This window comes from Rhinolophus sinicus, chromosome 2 (assembly GCF_057876585.1).
Source record: "Rhinolophus sinicus isolate RSI-liver-muscle chromosome 2, RSI-T2T, whole genome shotgun sequence".
Lineage (NCBI taxonomy): Eukaryota > Metazoa > Chordata > Mammalia > Chiroptera > Rhinolophidae > Rhinolophus > Rhinolophus sinicus.
The window spans coordinates 188,924,188-188,947,183 of NC_142502.1; the positions used below are offsets into that span (position 1 = coordinate 188,924,188).

Here is a 22,996-nt window from a genome sequence, read left to right on the forward strand (position 1 = left end):
TCTTTGGAGTAATTGTAAATGTGATTGTTTTTTTAATTTCTCCTTCTGTTTTTTTATTGGTATATACAAATGCAACTTATTTCCGAATATTAATATTGTATCCTGCTACTTTACTAAATTCATCTATCAGCTCTAATAGTTTGTTGGTGGAGTCTTTAGGGTTCTCTATATATAGTATCATGTCATCTGCATATAATGACAATTTTACGTCCTCCTTACCAATTTGGATGCCTTTTATTTCTTTTTCTTGTCTGATTGCTGTGGCTAGACCTTCCAGCACTATGTTGAATATAAGTGGAGAAAGTGGGCAACCTTGCCTTGTTCCTGATCTTAAGGGGAATGGTTTTAGCTTTTCCCTATTGAGTACGATGTTAGCTGTGGGTTTATCATATATGGCCCTTATTATGTTGAGATATGATCCCTCTAGTCCCACTTTCTTAAGGGTTTTTATCATAAATGGCTGTTGGATTTTATCAAATGCTTTTTCTGCATCTATTAATTATGATCATGTGATTTTCATTTTTCATTTTGTTAATGTGGTGTATCACATTAATTGATTTTGTGTATGTTGAACCACCCTTGCATATACCAGGTATGAATCCCACTTGATCACGGTGTATGATCTTTTTAATGTATTGCTGAATTCTGTTCACTAATATTTTGTTGAGGATTTTTGCATCTATGTTCATTAGAGATATCGACCTGTAGTTCTCTTTTTCTGTGGTGTCTTTGTCTGATTTTGGGATCAGGGTGATAGTGGCTTCGTAAAAAGTGTTTGGGAGTCTTGCCTCCTTCTGGATTTTTTGGAAGAGCTTGAGGAGAATAGGTGATAATTCTTTTTTGAACGTTTTGTAAAATTCACCTGTAAAGCCATCTGGTCCAGGGCTTTTGTTTGTTGATTACTGATTCAATTTCCCTGGTGATAATCAGTCTATTCAGGTTTTCTGTTTCTTCTTGAGTTCGCCTTGGAAGGTTGTATGCCTCTAGAAAATTGTCCATTTCTTCCAGATTGTCAAATTTGTTGGCATATAGTTGCTCATAGTAATTTCTTAAATTTTTTTTGTATTTCTACAGTGTCTGTTGTCACTTCTCCTCTTTCATTTATGATTTTATTAATTTGGGTCCTCTCTCTCTTTTTTTTAACGAGTCTGGCTAAAGGTTTGTCAATTTTGTTTATCTTCTCTAAGTACCAACGCTTGGATTCATTGATCTTTTGTATTGTTTTTCTGGTTTCTGTTTCATTTATTTCCACTCTGATCTTTATTATCTCCTTCCTTGTACTCCCTTTGGGCTTATTTTGCTGTTCTTTTTCCAGATCCTTAAGTGTGAAGATAAACTGTTGATTAGTGATTTTTCTTGTTTCTTTAGGTAGGCCTGCAATGCTATGAATTTCCCTCTTAGGACTGCTTTTGTGGCATCCCATAGATTTTGGGTCGTCGTGTTTTCATTTTCATCTGTCTCAAGATATCTTTTGATTTCTTCCTTGATCTCCTGCTTGACCCATTCATTATTTAGTAACATATTATTCAGCCTCCATGAATTTGTGTGTCTTCCAGTTTTTTTCCTGTAGTTCATTTCTAATTTCATAGCACTGTGGTCAGAGAAGACAATTGGTATGATTTCAATTTTCTCAAATTTATCAAGACTTGTTTTGTGGCCTAACATATGGTCTATCTTGGAAAATGTTCCATGTGCGCTTTAGAAGAATGTGTATTCTATTCTGCAGCTTTGGGGTGAAATGCTCTGAAAATATCAATTAAATCCAAGTGGTCCAATATATCATTTAAGGCTGGTGTTTCCATATTGATTTTCTGTCTGGAAGACCTGTCCCTTGTTGTCAGAGGTGTGTTGAAGTCCCCTACTATGATAGTGTTACTGTTTATCTCTGTCTTTATGTCAGTCAATATCTGTTTAGTATATTTAGGTCCTCCTATGTTGGGTGCATAGATGTTTACAAGGGTTATATCCTCTTGTCAGATCGATCCCTTTATTATTGTATAGTGCCCATCTTTGTCTTTCAATATGTTCTTCATTTTAAAGTCTATTTTGTCAGATATAAGTATTGCAACTCCAGCTTTTTTCTCATTTCCATTTGCATGAAATATCTTGCTCCAACCCTTCACTTTCAGCCTGTGTGTGTCTTTTGATCTGAGGTGAGTCTCTTGTATACAGCATATACAAGGGTCTTGCTTTCTTATCCACTCAGCCACCCTGTCTCTTGATGGGAGAATTTAATCCATTTACATTTAAAGTGATTATTGATACGTACATAGTTATTGCCATTTTTAAATTTGTAGTTAGATTGTTTTCATCTTTCTTCTATTTACAGAAGTCCTTTAAGTATTTCTTGCAATGCTGGCTTGGTGGTAATAAATTCCTCTAGCTTATTCTTTTCTGGGAAGCTCTTTATCTCTCCTTCACTTTTAAATGATAGCCTTGCTGGATAAAGCAATCTAGGTTGTAGGCCTTTGTTTTCCATCACTTTGAGTATCTCCTGCCACTCCCTCCTGGCCTTCAATGTTTCTGCAGAAAAGTCATTTGATAGTCTTATGGGAGTTCCCTTGTATGTAACCCTCTGTCTTTCTCTTGCTGCTTTTGGGATTCTCTCTTTGTCTTTAACCTTTGCCATTTTAACTATAATGTGTCTTGGTGTGGGCCTGTTTGGGTTTATCCTGGTTGGAATGCTCTGCACTTCCTGGGCTTGTATTTTGGTTTCCTTCATCAGGTTAGGGAAGTTTTTGGACATTATTACTTCAAATATGTTCTCAATCCCTTGCTCCCTCTCTTCACGTATGATGCACATGTTGTTGTGCTTGATGTTATCCCAGAGGTCTCTTACACCATTTTCATTGTTTTTTATTCTTTTTTTCTTTTGGTTGTTCCGCTTGGGTGATCTCTGCTAACTTGTTTTCTAAGTCACTGATTCGATCCTCTGCTTCATCTAACCTGCTGTTAATTCCTGCAATTGAGTTCTTTATTTCAGTAATTGTGTTCTTTAGTTCTAACTGGTTGTTCATTATGATTTCTCTATCCTTCTTTATGTCATCACTAAGCTCCTTAAACATTCTTATCATCAGTGTTCTGAACTCTGTCTCTGATAGATTGGTTACCTCTGTTTCATTTGGTTCCATTGCTGGAGGTTTCTTCTGTTCCTTTATTTGGGACATGTTTCTTTGTTTCCCCATTCTGGCTGACTCTCTGTTTGCTTCAATGTATTAGGTAGATCCCCTAGGGTTCTCAGTCTTTGCTGGGTTATCTTATGTAGTATGTGTCCTTTATATTTGACTTGCACTACTTTGTTCTTCTCCCCTGCGTGTGCTCCAAAGGTGACTCTTGTGTTGTGTATATTGTCCTGTTAAAGAAGATCTGTAATTGCTTTTTGCTTGTGAGTAGGTGGGGTTAACTCCTAGGCTGACTAGTTGTGAGATGTGGTTCTGCCCACTGCAGGGTGTTCTGCTGCATGAGGGTTGACCACTTAAATGTGGTTTGGCCTCTATGGGCTCTTGTGCCTGTAGAGAATTCCCTCTGGGTGTGTCACTTGTAGGTCAAACCCAGTAATACTCTGGTTTGGTCTGGATTTGGCCTCTGGGTGTGTTGAATCTTGTGCCTCTTAAGCTGGGCCCTGGTAGGACAATTTCAGAACCAAGCAAATCACCAAGCACAACAACAACAACAACAACAAAGAAAAAACCAAATACATTCACATGTGAAAACAACCGACAACCGCCACTCAACACAGGCAAAGATATCAAAGATATAAAGACAAAACAAAAGAAAAGAAAAAGCAGAGCCAGTCTTGGCTTAAGCCCACCAAGTAATCTCCAGGTTGTCCTCTGCTGCACCAAAGAGTCCCCTGCGTATTGTGCAGGCAGAGCCGGTCTCCTGGTGCCCAGAGTGACATTGGGACTGCAGATTTAGATGAGTGGGGCTGAGGGGTCTGGATGGTAGCTTCTACAAAGTCAGTGCAGTTTCTGCTCTTGCCTGCACATATGCACAGTGAGAGTAGCACCACCAGCCCTGTGTCCAGTTCTCCTGAGTCTTAGGGCACTTCTTCCGTGTGTGTGTGTGTGTGTGTGTGTGTGTGTGTGTGTGTGGTGGGCTGGAGATTTCTGAGCTGCTGAAAGCCGGGAGCTGCGTCTGCCGCTTACTGCTGATCCCTGGGAGAGCCTCTGCTGTTGTAATTAAACAGGCCAGAAAGGGTGGGGGCTGGGGATGGAGGGGTCTTCTCTCTCCCAGCCCAGCCGTGTCACACTCCTCCCGCAGGCCAGAAAAGGTGGTGGCTGGGGTTGGAGGAGTCTCTTCTCTCCTAGCCCAGCAAAAATCACGCTATTTCCAGCCTCTTCCCTGGGTCAGAGCTGCCAGCCAGTCTTCCCAGAGCCTGAGCACTAAGGCTCTTCTGTAATCTGACACTACTCCTCAGTTCAGGGGCCAGTTTAAGTCTCTGGAAGGGCAGGGGTAGGATTGGAAGAGCAGGGGGAGGGGCACAGGTATGGAGTTTGTGTCCTTTGTCTGGCCTAGGGCCCAACTGGAGGTCCCAGCTGAGGTTATTGCCTCAAATGCTGGATATGCTGCCCCCTCTGCAGGAGAGATCAGCTGTGGGACGCAGGGAAAGAGCCCACCTCCTGGCTTTTGTGGTCTCTGTTCCGTCCTGGGATGCCCTGTGTCTCTGCAGCTGCGGATGCCGGCTGAATTTCCACCACCGCAGATGTGGACCGTGTTTCCACTCTGCTCCCTTCCCTCTTCCCCTGCTCACCCAATTTGCCCACCTTCAAGTAATCCTTGCACGAGTCTCTTAGCTGTTCTGCATGATGAGCAGAGAGTCCTTTGATGGGTTATAGATGTCCTGTATGTGATAAGATCCGGAGGAGAACTCAAAAAGTGCGCCCCGCTGCCACCATTCCTATGACGTCACCCTGTGTGTCTTTTTTGCATGTCTTTACGTTTGAGAGCATACACACCAGGTCTTGATGGAGGTCAGGCCCTCATTAATTCACTTGACCAGGCTGAAAAACTAAGAAAGGGTGGAGGAAAAAAAAAAGCCACATTTTTCTCTGGTTCACAAATATGGAATTACCAATATACTATAATAGATACATATGTAGAAAAATCAGACCAAAGGAAAACATTATTCGACACTTAACCCTACAGGCCCTACCACAATTCCAATATAATTGGTAGAAAGTAAGTTAAAATATTTTTTATGCTTAAGTTTTCCTTTCAGCTAAAATTTAGAAATGCTAATAAAATCAGGAGCTATCAACCACTGTCCTGATGAATCTTGAAGCTCGAAACAGACTTTATGTCCTAAAAGTAAATTATGATCCTGAGTTTCACAGTGCTGTGTGAAGTGATGGATTCTCTACAAAGACCCCAAAGAAATAAATATTCCCAGCCTTCTGGCCAAGGTCACACTATCGATTGAGCAGGAAAGCAATTCGAAGAGGTAAAGCATGTTTTAAAATTAAAATGACACAGGTGCACCTTTATGCTCCTAAGAAATGCCTTTGGCAGATGGAGCATCCATCGAAAGAGTTAAAAAAAAAAAAAAATACAGCTCATGTCAGAGGTAAAATGGAACAGTATTTAGAAAGCACAGCACACTGTCCTAGCTGTGATCCTGCCTCAAAGGAAAGGGACAAAGGGAAGAAAAGAGAAGGAGCCGCGCTTTCTTTAGGGATTACGAAATCACTGCTTTCCTGGCCCTGAATTCCCAGTATTCTTCACATTGGAATGACAGCAGCGGTCAAAGGCCACACAGTCTGCCATGGGGGTCAGGACCCTTGAAGCATGAGCCCCGTCTGTAAATAGCCATGGTATTGAGTGAGGAGAATGAGAACTCATTTCTATTTCGGAAAATGTAATGGGGCCGATTTACTCTGAGGACAGGGGCTGCAGAAGGCCAGGAGGCGTGGGTCACTCACACGGACAGGCCAGGTCACCACACGCTGAGCGGACATTCCTGTTGCAGGCTCTTTGGGGTCCCACACTCCCAGAATTATGAAATGGGCACAGGAAACCGTCATTCCTGGGGTTGCTTTTTCACAGCAGGCGTGCTCGAAGCTGGAGTCTGTTGCTAAGACTTGCGTTTGGCTTTATGACGTAGGTTTTTACAACAAATAGCAAGTCTGTGGTGGGAGAATGTTCTGGCTCCCCATGTTCACCGCACGTTCACCCCCCCATCGGTCCTGCTTACTGATGCCCACCCAGCACTTCACGCCTGCACTTTGTGGTGTGATGAGGAGGAACTTGTATACAGTCGTCCCCCTGCCAAGGCCGTCGCTGTTCAGATGAAACGGTGTGAAAACTCACTACAACCGTCACAGCACGTGTCCCAGGAAACAGGCTAGCTTCCCTTCCTCGCACCATTTTGAATGGCATCACATGACCACACATCCAATCCCTAACTGCATAGGAAGAGGTCGGACTCAAAGAGACCTAGTGTGTGTGTCTTACCATCACAAGGTTCTCAAAGTTTAACTACGATTTCACTTCCGCCAACATTACTCAGCACCCCGTGTACACAGGGAACGTTGCGAAGGGCTGCAAATCGTACTAAGAAAAGTACATTCTCGTTTCCGTCCGGGGTTGGTTCTTTCTTAAGCTGTTCCCAAGTTCTCTGGCCACAGTCCTACTGTAACACAGGTTTGGAGATCCCAGAATATCCAAACCCCAAATAAAAGATGGGCTGCACTTCAGAAATGTGGACACACAGAACGAGGCAGGTCAGCTGACACAGTAGGCACTGTCCATCTCCCCGTCCAGTAGCAATTCTTTCTGCTAGTGTTTGTTTCCTTTGACCTTGAATTACAGGGCAAAATGTTTACAGTTGATCCAGCAACCTCTTATTTTGACCTTGAAATGCTTAAAGCCTCTGTAATGTGTATGAGCAAGGAAATCTGACGTGGGGTCTCGTGACTCCAGGAGGACTCAGAGAGCAGACAGTCTGTGAAAGGCAGACAGTGAGGAGGGTCTCCCTCTGTCACCCCTTCAGCCCCTCCCCTCATGCCTTTGGTAATTCTCCCACAGACCAGGCTCAGTACCAGCGCAGAGAACAAACACTCAGCAACACCCCTGCTGGGAAATGTTGAGGTTTATAAACAGCAACACTGATTAAATTCTATCCACTCAGCCTGACTGCCCCAGGTGCTAATTCTTCCCTCTGACTCTTGCCTTACCCGCTCTGTCCCCGCCCCCCCACCCCCCACCCCCCACCCCCGCAGTCTGGTGACCAGTCACTTTCCCTGGCATTTCTGGTTAACTTCCATGCTCCTTCTCAGTCCATTCTTTACACCTAGACCCACTTCCTGCCCATTCACCCACCCGCATGTCCACGTGGATCTACGTGGAGACACTGACCTCTACACGCCCCGCCACTGAGACCTCCCCACTCTGATGTGAGCAGTTCCCGTTCATGTGTGTGTCCAAGGACACCTACCTGTTCTTCATATTTTCCTACCTCTTCATACTAACTGAGAAAATCAGACCCTCCCAACCTCATCCAGGGGCTGTGTCCTCCCGCAGCCCTGGCTCACAGCCCCTCCTGACCTTTCTGCACGCCTGCCCCTGCCCTCCTGTCTCCCAGCCGACCCCCAGTCCCCTCCAGGACGCTCTAGCCCTACCTTCCCTGAGCCATCACACCGGGACGTGTCACCTTTGTGACTTCATTCTGTGGAGTCATTTCAGCTTCACAGAGCAATTGCGTGGGAGGGAAGGGGTTCTAAGTCGGCCCGGACACCCTTCTGGAAACACATCTTCTCCAGTCTCCCAGGGCCCACGCTCTCTGCTGAGCTTCAGACAAATTGCTAAGTGTTATTAATCACTGAGTGAATCTTACATATGCCCCAGTTCAGCTGTAAATGCCATTGTAAACGCAGCATGGTTAAGCAGCAGAGATCCTAGGAAACCAGGTCAAAGAGAGGAAATGGAGACAGGGAGCCAGGGAGACAGGGAGGTAAAGAGAGAGGGAGGAAGGAAGGGAGAAGGGAGGAAGGGAGGAGGGAGGGAAGAAAGGCCTATGCCATGTGACCCTCAAGCCTCAGTTAGAGCCCAGTAAGCAGTGCTGTCATTATAAATACCTCACAAGCTGCATATGTTATGCTAAATGTTCTAGCATTTCCAAATGACCACATTTTGGAAAGTAAAAAGAGGTGAAATTCACGTTAATGATATATGTACTTTATTTAACCCACTATGTGTCAAAACAGCATTTAAGCATAAAATCAATATAAAAATTATCAACAAGCTATTTTACGTTCTTTGTTTCCTACTAAGTCTTGGGAATCTGATGGAGTCTTACATTCATGACACGTCACACAGGACTGGCCCTGTTTCATGCACGCAGAGGACAACACAGGCGACAGGTCATCACTGCCCTCTTGGGGAAGTGTCCTGCTGTGGAGTCGTGACATTTTAAACAAAATCCATGCACTGTTTCTAAACTGGGCCAGATTCTTTTGCTTGAACGAGTGCCTTTTCCTGCAGCTACAACGTTGGTTTTACTTGGACTGCATTACAAACTGTACAGAAAAGTGAAGCTAAATCCCTAAACCCAACCCTAAGTCACATGTCCAGGGGCTGCCACAGGGGCGGTTCCGCACCTGTGCTGGGAACTGACGGCAGAGCAAACTGAATTCCCTTGTGCTCCACTCTGCTCCGCGTGCCATCTCTGGGTAATTGGAATTGGCTTATTTTTTTCTCTTCACTAATTGAATTAGTATCTGCTGTCAGTGGCCAGTAAGGAATGTGTCTGCTTATCTGGAGGTTGTTAAAGCGGCTTTGTCCCTTCCCAGGCCAGCCTTGCAGGCAGGACAGAAGCACCAGGCTCCCCATTCCTCTGGGGGGTCATTTATCTTCCTTTTCTCCTGAGAAAGCCAGTCAGCTCCGTGCAGTTTATCTCTGCCTCATGCAAACTGTGATGCTATTGCGCTGAAAACGTCACTGAAATAATGACACTGTATCCTAAATTTCAACAGCAATGGATATGATCAAAGGACTTAAAACTCCGTGAAGATTAGGCCAACTTCAGCTTTTGGGGCTCAGCGCTCCCTGAAGGCCGCCTACGGACAAGTTCTGATGGACAGAACACATCCGGGGCTCCCTGGCTGGGGGAGTCTGAAAAGAAGTCTTAACCTCAACACCGACAGCCCAGCCAGGCTTTGCAAAGTTCACTTTGAAAGGAGCCGGCAAAGAAAGAGTCCAACAATGGTCCCGACGTCCCGCACACGGTGGCTGCAAGTCCTGGCATCAGGCTGGGAGTCTGATCCACGGAGAGACGGCACTTTCCTTTTCATTAAATGATTCTCACCTGGAAGAAGTGCCCTGAAATGACGCTACAGAAGATGCTTTATTTAAGGATAGTCTTACAGTCAGGAAATATGGTGGCCGGAAGAACTCAAGTGACAATTTCTGGTATTACCACGTCATTTGTGTGATAAGATCACAATTTCCTAGGTCAAGAGAAAGCAGTGCTGTGCTGTTTACACAGCAGACTTCTCTCACTGGTCCTGGGAACAGTCAGACAGGGTGTCTAAAAGCTTTGTCTCAAGCTTTCACCGTGTCAGTTTCTCTTGGCAGGAAAGTCAGATGGAGAAGCCACAGATTATGGACTCTCAAGGTCACAGACGATGAAATGACTCACACCGTTGATACTTTGCTTACTCACCGTAACACACAAGCCCCATGCTTCATACAGCAGCTCCTGGACAGCAGTTTTCAGCAGAAGAGTCAGGGCTGCAGCTCAGGGATGCGATTTCAATGCAAACAATATCCATTCAACAAACCTCTATGAGCCTCACATCCCAGGGGCCGTTGTACTATCTGTAACGACTGTCCCCTGCAGGGGCTGCCTCCGACACTGGACATGCTTCACGAGGGCCTAGATTGCCACAGGGACACTTTTTCATATGTTCTCCAAATGTTACATTTTCACAGCATCATATAAATGCCAAGTGGGGCAAGAGACAGAGTGGGCATGAGGCTGCCACAGGGACAGAGTGGGCATGAGGCTGCCACAGGGACAGAGTGGGCATGAGGTGCCACGCCCTGCCTACCTTTAGCCTGGGGTCCCAGTAAGTCATAAACTGAAGGGGTTTGTTGTCATTTGCTTGATTTTTAGGGCTAAGCCAAAGTTAGTTTTTCAGCGATAAAAGATTGCCTGTAGAAGCTTGCACACCCTGAAAACTATCTTTGTTGCTTTGTTTAAAAACGTTAATCAGTTCAAACGTCTTCTTTGACTGGAGGTGCACACCCCCTCAGAAACAGTGGTCACTCACATTTGCCCAGTTAGCATTTAAATATGACCTTTGCCCCAAAACCCAGGCAGAACATTTGCAAACTGGTTGCTTTGTAGAATGCCACTGAGTAGTCACCTAACAAGCTTTTTCCTAACACATACATGACAAGGAGTAAGTGAAATAAGGGGCCAGGTTCCTGGTCACTGTGCTGTACACCTGCCCTCCCTCCCACCAGGAGCCGTCCTCACCCGGCTGCTCACCTGGGGATCGTCTGGCCCTCTAGGCAGAGAGATCCTCAGCGCACGGCTGTGCTGGTGTCCTTCCCGCCGTCCCGAGTCGCCAGCGTGGAGGAGGGGCCAGTGCTTGGCAGTCAGCAGAGGGCAGGGCCAGCAGGGACCGCGGAGGCCGCACCGCCAGGACGGAGGTCTGGGTTCCGGGGCTGCTGAGAAGTCACGGGGTGCTCCAGAACGTGGGTGATCTAACCTACCTGAGGGTGAACCCGCAATGGTGGGTGGTCTGCCTCTGTTTGGTGAGGTGCCCCCGATACACTGTGCCAGCTTGTTGGCAGTTGAAGGCCCTGGAGCTCCGTCAGAGTCTACAGATTTCTGTGTAGAGGCTTTAACTAAAAGGAGCATGAACTCCAGGCATCCCCAAGCATTTACGCTGGTGTTTGGGGCCCCAGATTACCTTACGTTGCGCTCACTTGCATGACTACCTTTCTTTTAACTCCTGATGGTTCCACAGGCAAAAGCAGTGGCAGTGACTGGGGGTTGGGACTCAGCAGCGGGAGCATTGGCGGTGGTGAGGCCACCGTGACAGCTGCTGTCTCTCAGGTAAGTCTAGGTAAGCACTGGGGTGGCGCCCCCACTGCAATCCCAGATGCCTTGACTAGCTATCGGCCGCGTGGAGGGCTGGAGGGCTCACTGTGCTGGGTGGCCTGACCGCCACCCAATTCAGGCTTATTTCAGGTCTAAGTGGCTGTCACCACCGCACTCAATCACCCCAGGAAAGTAAAGGTCTGGGACGCAGCCTGGGGCCGACACCCAGGTCTTCAGGAGGACGGCACAGAGCCTGACCACCAGCCTGACAGGTCCTGCCTCTGCCGGGTTCACAGGACACGACAGGTAGGCGTGGATTCATGCCCCAGAAAACCTTCCCGGGTCTCTCCTCGACCTTTCGATGAGGATACTCAGCCAATGAGACCACGTCACTAAGTTCAGCCTGGACGTCTCCCCCCTTCTCCCTTTTATTACAAAAGTCAGTGTTTTCTGGGAACCCAGTGACCTCTGAGGCTTTCATCTCCAGTGGGGCACCCAGGCTGGCAAGATGTCCCTGCAGAGGCAAAACCCCAGGGAGACGGCAAGCATGGCAGCCCTGAAAGTGCGCGTTCCCGTGGGCGGTGTCCGCTGCAGCTGCAGGGTGGAGGGAGCAGCACGCTTCTCAGCAGCAGTGTCTGGAGGTGCGTCCCCCGGCATGTGGCTTGTCACACCGCCCAGTCACCAGTGTGTGGCTCCTGACCGACCATGGTTTGCAGTGCAGGGCTCTCAGGCAGGCTCAAGTCACAGTGTCTTTCCACGGACACAAAACTGGTTATAAAGCAGGTTTTCTCCTCCCCAATTTTTAACGTTGCTCTCTGTCCAATGAGCAACCGAGATGCTACTTCATGCACGGCCGCCACTTCCTCCGTTTCCAGCCTCAGTCCCACCAGCTTCTCCATGATGGTACATAATCGTCTGCTTCCGCTGAGACACGTCCCTGTCGCCATCTCCATTCAGTCAGTGCTTTTTTTTCGGCTCAAAAAAAAAAATCCAAAACCCACTTTCTTACTTTCAACAAGAAAAGGAGAAATATTTTCTGAGTTACTTCATGCAAATGTAATTTCCATTCAAAAATCTATTCAAAACATTATTAAACTATAGATTACCAACTCTAATTCTTCATTCTTCCAACTACGATACCTATTTGTACCTTAGAAAAGAAGTCTCCTTAAGAGTTTTATTCGCTACGGCATGCTCTGCCTCACAGGAAAACAGGTTATGAAGCTTCAAAACAAGACGAAAATCCAAGAGTTTAAAACATGTTTCATTAATGTCGCCTTAGCATAGCCCTTATGTTTCTACATCCCTTTCTTATATTATTTTCTGAAATAGACACATAACCTTAGAACCTCTTGTAGGTAATGGCCCTCCTTTCACGCACCCATTACTCACTTATGGCCCCTTAATGAAGAAATACTCTCTCCTTCCAGGATATTATCTGCAATTGGGTTTTTAAAAAAATTAACAGTCAACCTGCTTCAAAAATAATAAGATCCCACAGGTGAAGTCCTGCTGTGAGACACACGACTGTCACCTTCCCTAAAACAAACTAGAGTCTCGTCTGTCTCTAAGCATAACATGTATCCCCCTGAATGTCACTCCCCATGAACTTGCCACAGTGTTGTTGCGTTTGCATCCCACCAAATGGGAACAATTAATCTCATGCTATCTGGTTGTCTTGACTATAAAAGAAGGAATTTCCATTGATTTCTTGCCATTCCTTTATTTATTGCACAATTATACTTCATTTGAGTCTAGAAACAAAAGAAAGCTGAAGCATTTCCAAAAATAGAATCAGCTACCAATCGTCCAGTCACGGCGTTTACATAAACAGGTGACCCCTCCTGCCCTGATGACTTTGACAGATAACGAGAATGGCGGGGCGGGGGCGGGGTGCATGTGGGAGTGGACACACCTTAGGGGCACTTGCTTTGTGCAGGGCACCATGGGGCCTGGGAAGAAGAGGCCCTGCCTGCAATGGACACACGCCTCGCCCCAGCTCCACCCGTGTCCACCCGGCAGGGCAGGAAGAAGAGGCGCGAAATAAAGTTGGGGAGCAGGACCCAGACACGCTCCTTGTCAGACAGGCTCCATGCAGACCCTTCTGAAGTGCAAGCAACATTCTCCCGAAACAGGCGCCAGCACAGAGGACGTGGGCTCTGTCAGCCTTCACGGGACCTGGGTTTTGCTCAGTCAGAGAGGGGGAAAGGTCTTCCAAATAGAGGGACTGGCATGAGCAAAGATGGAGAAATGAAAATTCACGGCACGTTCCAGGAGCAGCAAGACGTCAGCGATTAATCCTGGACCTTTGAGAAGCGAGTGCCGTCACAGGTTCTCACCGAGACGGGAGCTGCATCCAGTGTGATCCCACTGAGTGTAAGCTCGCTGTCCACCTTCCTTACGCGCGTCTCATTAGGTGAAAATGACAGCACTAGACTGTTTCTCACTCTGACCAGCATGGTCCTTAGTCCAGCATTGCCACACCTTCTCCTGCAGTTTAACAATCACTTTCAGTGTCATTCTCTGTAGTTCTCTCAGCCCCTAAATTCATTGACAGTCGCCATCTAACCTGATGCAATCGCTCTGAAAACCCTAAGAGGAATTATTGCTGTGGTAGGATCTGTATTCAGGAAAACTGAAATAAATTAGTAAAACCCTTTTCTCAGCTAACCTGGAGTTTTTTTTCTTTTCACTTCAAATTAAGCATTCAGAAGGTAAAATAGTTTCATACTTTGAACTTCATATAGCAGAGGTTATAGAAACCTCTTGGTGAGAACTTCTAAGTTGTATTAAAAAAAAAACACGATACCTTCCAATACACATTCCAAGAAAAAAAATGAGGGGGGGAAATGTACACCAGTGATTCCAAAATCCTCTGGTTCTCTGGAAAATCTTTGCGAGCGTTCATTACAAAGACCCACATTTCATTGTTTTAAATGTTTACTAAAGAAATATCACCAAGAAAGGGGTCCGAATAACACGGAATCCTTGGGGAAACCCTCCTGCTGGCTTTGGAGAAGACAGCGCTGTTTGGGGGCTTGTTTCACCCAGACATGATTTTGTTGCTGTTAAAAAGTCCGTATGTGAGATGGAAGCCACGCTGAGTGAAGAAACGTTGACTTCAAGTAGGGACAATGGAGATTATTTTCAATCTGTTCGTTTCCAGTCCAGGCCATCTGAAAGACATAGAAAAGCAGATTAAAAGAAAACTTCCCGAAGCCATGAGCGGCCACATTGTCCTCCTGTAGCCCCAGAGCTGGTCTGTGTGCGTCTGGATTCTGGGGGTTTCTCGGGGCTGCAGCCATGGCTTGCTGGGAGCCTAGCGTCTACAGTATTGAATGGAAGCTGACCCAACACATCCTGACAGGAGCGTGCTGTCTGCACGTACTGAGGCAGAGAGCAACCTTGAAAGCTTATTTTAAATTGGCTCTTGTTCGGTGTTAATAGTCACTTCATTTCAGTTGATCTAAAGAGGCCCCTTCTGGTCCCATCTGCCCCTTCCTCCGTCTTCTCCCCTCCAACCCAGGCCCCCAACCTTAAGTGTGCTAAACGCTACAGCATCGTAGGAGCCTGCATTGTGTTCCGTTGTAATACTGAATATCGCTCTCAGGGACTGTGTGACGGTTGCCTGCACCCAGACCACCCTCAGCTTAGGCCAAGCACGGCCTTCATCTAGATGCAATGTTTTAAATGAAGCAGCATTTATGTATCCATTAAAATACAGTGACTCTATCTGACACCAGCATAGGACTATGGATCTCAGAGGGTTTAATTTCATTGGATTCACACAATAATTCCATACTAAGGCAGGCTGAGCAGTATAGTGGATTTGGAACTAAATTTGTTTTAAGAAAAGAAGAAAGAAAAGCAAGACATGAGTTCATGCCCTGTGCTTGCTAATCTACCAGCTACAGGTCACGTAGCTACCCAGCCCCTATGGGGACCTCCCGGAACAAGGTCTGCTGTAAACTGCATGATCTCTGGATTTGCTCCCAACTCGAACATTCTCAGTCTCGTTTTACTGAAGACAACAGATGTTCAAGGAGGACGAACAGATAGTCAAGACCACAGAGTCACGACTAGAACCACGGTTCTCACCCCTCGTCTGTCGTCACCCCACAGCACCGAGCACCAGGACACCGGAACAGAAGCGTCAGGCAAAGAGGAAAGGGGACTTTCTCAAGTTCCTTTCCAAACACCAAAATCCGCACTAAGAATGGAGCTAGGTCAAAACTGATGGGCTCTCTACCAGAAACGTACTGATTAACTAAAAACACTACAGATGAGGAGATGGCTCTCACTGGGGGACACTTTTCTCCTTAAAGTGTAACAAATGCTCTGGTCACATCTAACAGTAAATCAAGAAACCACAAATAGGGTGAAATAATAACGTTCCTTTCTCCTTCCACAGGCCAACACTGTGAAATGAATTAACAGGCGGCGAAGAGCTGGTTTGATCTTTAACTAGAACTTGACGGTCTTCCAATCCGTGTTCCCATTTTTGTTCTGGCTCAAGAGGCTCACTCAGCCGTAAGAGTGAGATACAGAAGCAATCTTAGCAGAGGCTCTGGTAGAATAATCTACTGGTCTTCTCTCCACAAAAAAACACAACCACCAAAATGAAATAGACGTACTAGCCAACACTTTTTAAAGACTTGTGTGTGTCCAGCACTGTCTTAAGCGCTTTATAAGCATTATTGCTTTAAATTATCCCACTAACCTATGAGTTAGGTGTTATTACTATGGATGAATAAACCAAGCAACAGACCCAGTTCACACACTTACTCAGCAGAGAACAAATTTGTGTGTGACTCTGAATCACCAAAACGGTGCCCTTTCATGGGTTCTACTGTCTATTTCTGACATAGAAGGCACATATACACACACATATACGTACACCACATATGGTGTGTGTATATAATATGTATAATTATTATAAGATGCCTGAATTCACTTGTAAAGAAGAAGAATAAATTGTAGATAACTAGGTGTCATTTTCAGCGTAGTGAGTCACTCTGGAATACCAGACTTGGGTTGCTGTCCTAAAAAAAGGGGGAAAGCTGAGCTAAGCAGGGATATGCACAAAGTCTCACTAAGCACGTCTGTCCCCTTCCTGTTTCACGTGCGGGGAACACAGGAAGGCATTCCAGATGTATTTAGTCTTAGTCACTTTTTAAATGGCCACCAAAATATGATATTCACAATTTTAATACTCTACGAGCATACCTCTTCAGCATCATGTGAATAAATGTCTAATTTTATTTTCATTTGCCGTATAATATTTTCCAGCTTCTGACTGCTGTTCTTCACAATGCAGCTGATATTTCATTTTCATGGTATTTGTTGCTCAGTTTGTTCTTCCTGAATCACCTGTGTTTGCGATGGCTGCCCCAAGGACGGCTGGTCAGGGGATTCCTGTTTGTCAGGTATCCACTCTGGGGATGGCTGTACCAAGGATGACTGTACCAAGGATGACTGTTCGAGCGATTCTTGTTTGTCAGGTATCCACTCTGGGGATGGCTGTACCAAGGACGACGGTTCGAGCGATTCTTGTTCCTCAGGTTTTTCTTCTCGTCGTCTTGGTGATGACGCTGGTGACTGGAGTCCCATTGGTCGCTCTCTGGGCACCTCTGTTTTTCTTGGGGTTTCTGGTAGTGCAAGTGTATTTTTTTCCTCTAGAAAGCCATATGGTTCTTTTCCTAGTTTTCAGTAAACAAAATAAAACAAAATCACCAATAAACATAGTAGCCCTCTAAAGCAAGTGAAATCAATCATAAAATGACAAGCATTGCTACTATACCATCGATTTCACAATGACAGTGCCAGTACTAATAAAAACAATTTTCACGTAGGGGATTACACTTACAATGCGTTTTTATGTACATTATCACTTTTACTAGCATTCGGAAATACGATCTCAAACAAGCATAAACTAGATAAGAGGGGATAGTATGAGAGAAGCTTAGAGAAGCAAGAACAAAAGGTGTGTTACCAAATATGAGTCAAACAGATCCAATGCACTATTTGTTGAAACACTGAAAAGCCATGGGAAAGGCTTGCCATGTTTGTGCACTGCCATCCTCCCAAAATAACCTGCTTTCCTCTTGTTTTCAGAAGCAACACCGGACCCCAATCTAGAAACCCAACTCCAGTACCTCCTCACTCCTCAGATCCATTTTGTGGCCACGTGTGGTCCATCTGCTCTCTCCCCAGAAACCTGTCCCTCGCCGTGCAGCCCCACTGCCTGGGCCAGGCGGCCACCGTGTACCAGACAGGACGCTGTGTGCAGGCAGTGCTTCTCACCTCTCCCTCCCCTGCTGTCAGGCTGGTTATTTTAACCATAAATTTGATCATACCTCTCTGCTTTAACAGTATCTACAGGATAAAGACCAAAGCCCTTAAAATGACACACAAGTCACCAAACTGTGTTCCCTTTCCCAGAGACAGTGCCCAGGCCACCTGCATCCCAGCTCGTCCAAACGTCTAGTTCTGACCAAAGGGCTGTGAGCCAGGATGTGCCTGCCGGTCTGGGCTGAGGGGTGAGTGTCTGATGTAACCTGTCTCTCCTCTCTTCCTGCAGCAAATTCAAAGGTATGTGAGGAAGATGGCAGCATCACAAGGCCAGGGGTCCCCAAGTCACTGCTTGGAAGAAAGACTCCCCAGGAAAGCCTCCATCCCCTGGTATGCTTCGCATGATTGAAAAATACACATTCATTGTGTCAAGTTGCTGAGACTCGGGGTCAAGGATTTATGCTACGACCCTCATTGACACAAAGGACCTTAAGATCCAAACCTTATCTATATCCTGCGTCCTCTCACACAATTCCCCGGACGTTCATTTTTTGTTCCAAGCAGCAAACCAGTTGCAGCGCCCTCCCGCCGTGGTCAGTGTTCTGTGCCATGCGCACATGCTGACCCTTTGCCCAGCATCCCCTTCCGACACCTCAGACTGGCAAGTTCCTGCTGGTCCTTCACGACTATTTGAACAGTCCTGCCCTCGGCAATCCTGCAGCCTCTCTCCTAGGCCCAGGCTAGGCCCAGACACTCAGCCACCCTCTCTGCAGAAAATCTACAGGTGTCCAACATAAACCTCGCTGTCTATACCTCTGCACCCCAACCCCAGGTAAATGAGTGTCCCAAGACTAGCAGGACGGGGTCTGGCTCATATGTCCCCTCCGAGCATGCACTGCAGAGCCAGAATCGGCAGCTCCACACTGCTGGGTCCCGCGTTGGAAGAATGATTGACTGGCATGTGAGTCCTGGCTCCTCCACTGAGTTTCACAGTCGTCCTGGGCAAGTCGCCTTCCTTTTCTGGCTTTCGGTTATTTCTTGAAAAATAGAGGCTAAAGTGTGGATCTTTAAAAATGTAGGGTTTTGGTGATATGTGAATGAAGCACCTAGTGAACTGTAAAAGCGGATATATACATGGAATAGTGCTCAGCATCACATCCAAGTGTAAACAGGAAAAAGAGGGGATGGTAGACAAGAAAGCAAACCTGTCCCAAGGGAGTTCCTGATTACACGCCACGTGAAAGGCACAGGCCCTGAGAGCTCTGGGGGGGTGGGAACTGCCCTTCCCAAAGCCAGGAGCACTTCCAGGCTGCTCCCCACACTCCCCACCAGCTCAGCGACCCCTCCCTCCCACTCCCCCACTGCAGGTGGGCGATTTTGTCTCAAGTCCCTTTACCCCTAGAACCGAGACCTCGAGCAACTTGCCCACAGCGATTGTGTCTTTTTCATCTGTGTTTCTCAAGCACCCAGCTCAGCCTGACACATAAAAAGTACTCAGAAAATGTCTGATACGTGAAAGAATAAAATGAAAGAATAACGACTGAACCAGCAGTCCACTGTGGGACTCCACACCTCAAACACTCCTAAAAACAAAAAATTAGGATGTCCAAAATTAAAGTAGAATCAAGATATTAAAGTATCTTTATATGATTAATATATTAGCATAAAAACGTAATAAAATTACATTAGACATTAATATAAAGTAAATTAGCATGTGTGCTGTATTAGTATAGAATGAAATGTACTTCAAACTCCCTGGGTTGCCCTTGTCTTTCAGGCCAATCACCAGTGCGGTATTTCCAGCACTGCACACGTCTCTGCTCTGTTTTCTTTCAGAATTGAACCCAAAGTCCGACCGGCCTCCAAATGGAGCTAGAAATTGTCACTTCGGTGCTCTCATTCGTCTGAGTCTCCTGTGTGAAACTTGCACTTCTTATCACAAGGGTCAGGAGTTTGAATCTTTTCTCTTCTCTACTTCCTTCTCCTTCTCTTTTTCTCCTTTTCTTTTTCTTTTTTTTTTTTTTACGAAAAATGAGAAGGGCAAATGCAGTAACATTAAAATGATTGCGTGACTGAACCATGAAAGTCCGCCTGCACCGAACTGCAGGCTGAGACAGTGCCACCATCTGGTGAGTCAACACCTTCATTTGTCGACTCACCTAAAAAGTGTGCCACAGAATATGGCCTAGAGGGGTTACTGTGCAGTTACGAAAGGGTAAGCAGCTTGTTCAAAGCCAAATACACACGTGGGAGGCTACCTGTAAATGGAAGCGAGGGCGGGAGGAGTGGGGGGGTAATGAACAAAGTGACCCCACTGTGGACATCCTGGGGGTGGGCCTCACAAATGGACAAAGCGAGCCCAGAGCGTGCCCCATAAATGAGCATCGATAATTTCCTCTCTTACCAGGAAACGGAACCATTTTTTTATTCTTGCGGACATTCTTGAGAGATGCTGAAAAAAAACAGAGGGGGGGAGGAAAATCCAGATGTTAATAAACTGACCGGATGGTTTACATACCATGAGTTTTTATGTGAGATCTGCGGCTGAAAGAGTTACTGTGGCTGAAAGCCAGTTTCGGTAAAAGTATAACCGTGTTTGTTATACAGAAAGTCATGCCAGTGTTAGGCACATTGTAGTTTCTTAGACTGCAGGGCAACTGGCAGAACTTTGATCTTATTTTTCATTCCTCTAATGAAAAGGCATATTTTAGTCACGGTGTTGTGTTTGCTTTTTGTTTTTGTTTTTTTTTTTAACTCCTTCCTCATGCAGTTTCATAGCAGGAAGTCACAGGCGTATGGCGGCATTTCCTTTGCTCCAGACAAGATTTAGTAGGTAACAGAGTCCCTCCAGTTAGACCAGTAAGCCATAAAATGCAGGTGTCGGGTCTACTCCATGAAAAACCAGAAAATGTAAACCATCTCAGCTTACTCAGCAGCAGCTTTGCAAAACCCTCCATAGCAAATAGCAATGAAAATAGAATATTCAGCCTCCAGCGAAGAATGCTGCAACTAGAAATGTATAACTTACACCAACACGCGCAGACCAAACACACCAATACGCAAAGCGCACCGTCGTCAAGGCAGGGAACCCTCTGCACATCTGCCCCCGCAAGCATCTCACCTGACAACTCTGCTTGGGCTGCAGGAGTCGCTGCCAGGCTCCAACGTGGCACGAGAGCACATCCTGGTACAGACACATGGCCCGAGGGTATCTGTCTGGTGTCACGTTTCCAGCGGCATCATTAACACAGAAATGGTTCTGCTAATAAGCACTTCGGCTAAATTGAACTCAGGAGCCAAATAACTTGGCTGACGCTGTCCTGAAGACCTGACACTTTGGCAAATGAAACGAAAAGATGTGCCAGAGCAGCTGGAGAAAGGAATTCGAGAAGCCGTTAGAAGAGCTGATTGGAGAGATTAAATTGCCAGCAGTGGCAGCTGGGGGAATCTCAAAATTGGAGCAGAGAAAAAAAGTGAACAAGAACGAAGAGTTTCAAGGGAAGGCTGGTTTTGATGACAACCATGGGCGGTCACAGGCCACCAGGACTGCAGCAGCTGGATGACATCAGTAAAACCACTGCTTTTGTCCACAGAGAACCCCATCAATTGTCCATCTGAAAGCACTGTGTGACTCGGGCGTGTTGGAAGTCCTGTGTTCAACACCCGCTTTGAAACCTTGCTTTCATTTTCACTCATTTTAGTGACTGCCAGCATTTACCGCAGCTGCTGGTTAGGAATGAAGACGGCAGGCTCACATGTGAACATAAATCCAACGTTTTGGGTTACGGTATAATTAGTTGGTGAAAAGTTAGGAGCCCAAAGTCAGATAGTGTTTCATTTTTGTATTTGGTGACTTGTATTTTGTATTAGGCATCTGATTCCTCAGTGGCCTAGAAATCAGCAAAGGCATATGAATCGTATCAGTCTCATTGGAAAGGAATGACAGCTTACTACGCTGTAGGTTTTATACCTGTGAAATTTGCCAACAAATTCAACAAAAGCATGTGGTGAAAGCAGGGAAGAATGTTTCCTAGGACCATTCAGGTGGCGAATGTTCCCACCTGAAGGTTTGACTCATAGCAACAAGAAAATGTCAACAAGAGGGTTAGTCAAATTCAGGGGATCCCAGATGGCTGGACACTAAAGCAGGACATTGATGAAGGTTCCCCACAAACAGAAGAACCAGGAGACACATATTCCTGTCACAACACATTAAAGCAGACGTGGAGAGCTCCTGAAGTCCCAAAGGAGCAAAGTGAGAATGAAGATGATTTTAAAGTTTTCAATACACCTTTGATGACTTTCCTCACTTACCATCCCAGCTGCGCCAAATGCTGTCAGTGCCGCAGACGAGGGAAATACTGTTCAGAGATGTTAAGTGACTTACTTCAGACCCCACAGATATCAAGGGCGACCCCAGAACCTGCACCCCACACCCCCCACTGCACGTGTGGTTGATTTAAACCATTAAGGTTCATTTTAATGCTCAGTTCCTCTGATTAATATTTTGCTTCTCCTTTTCAATTCTCAAATAGTCTAAAAACAATTTTTAAATAATTACATGCCAACGCTGTTGTACAATTTTACTTTATCCAATGGCAGCTTCTCCAGAACCATTTTGAAAGAGGGCTGTCTACAAACAAGAGAAAACCAACACCATTTTTATGGCTACCAGGAAGCAAAGGAAATGGCCTGTATTTTGTCACTAAGGAGGGAAGCTGCCATAAAATCCAACTCATAATTGCTAAGAAACTTTTTTTTTTTTTTTTATTGGGTAACAGTGTGTTTTGGTTTTTTTCCAGGACCCATCAGCTCAGTAGAGTCACTGTCCTTCAATCTAGCTGCAGAGGGCGCAGCTCAGCTCCAAGTCCAGTCGTCATTTTCAATCTAGCTGTGGAGGGCACAGCCCACCATCCCATGTGGGAATCGAACTGGCAACATTGGTGTTAAGAGCTGGCGCTTTAACCAACTGAGCCATTCAGCCACCCCAAAACTATTTTTATAAGACTAAAAAGGTCATTTAATCTGGACTAAGATTATTTACCCTCGGAGACTAGAGAAGGGATCATAGAGATCAAGTACTACACAGGAAGAGAGAGATTTCAGACGCTCAGAAACAATTCCTGTTTGGTAGAAAGAAAGGGATCTAAGGAGGAAAAGGTACAGTGAACACTTTTGTCTGGAATTATTTGGATGCTGTTCCGTCTGAAGGCAAAGACTCTGGCTTCAGAACTCAAATAGCCCCAGGCGAACGAAAGCCAATCCCACCACACCGCTCAAGTGACCACTGAGCTCTTGTCCCCAGGGCTGCTGTCCCCAACATCACCTCTGGATTCTCCATCCAGCCTCAGCATGGGGGGGTGGGGGCGGGGTGGGGGGAGATGGGCAGCTCTCTGCACTGACTCATCAGTCTAGAAAAGATGATGGGAAGAGGTGAACCACACGCTGATTTCACAAAGTCAGCCCGACTTGGAACCGAATGGGAGTGTGTGGTTTCAGTGCCTCCTCTGATATGGAGCGCTAGGACCTGGGACAGGCCTGAGTAGGTCCAGGGCCACCACCATATCGGTCTCTGGGATGTGGACACAGGGCTGGCTCTCCTCATGCCATGTGACAGTCCAAGCATCCTTTTACCCCCAGTAAAAGATCACAGAA

At 46.0% G+C, this 22,996-nt stretch overlaps 2 long non-coding RNA genes across 2 annotated transcripts; one reads left to right on the forward strand and one right to left on the reverse strand.

Annotated features, from left to right (window-relative positions):
* The first annotated feature begins 10,361 nt into the window (after window positions 1-10,361).
* LOC141571493 (uncharacterized) lies at window positions 10,362-13,117 on the forward strand. Its single transcript, XR_012496229.2, has 4 exons — window positions 10,362-10,701; window positions 10,977-11,065; window positions 11,201-11,356; window positions 12,990-13,117. It is a non-coding gene; the product is annotated as an uncharacterized LOC141571493 (long non-coding RNA).
* On the reverse strand, window positions 12,754-21,252 carry LOC148758981 (uncharacterized). Its single transcript, XR_016020514.1, has 4 exons — window positions 20,463-21,252; window positions 19,746-19,793; window positions 16,277-16,749; window positions 12,754-14,226 (listed from the first exon to the last, which is right to left on the reverse strand). It is a non-coding gene; the product is annotated as an uncharacterized LOC148758981 (long non-coding RNA).
* Between the last annotated feature and the right edge of the window lie 1,744 nt (window positions 21,253-22,996).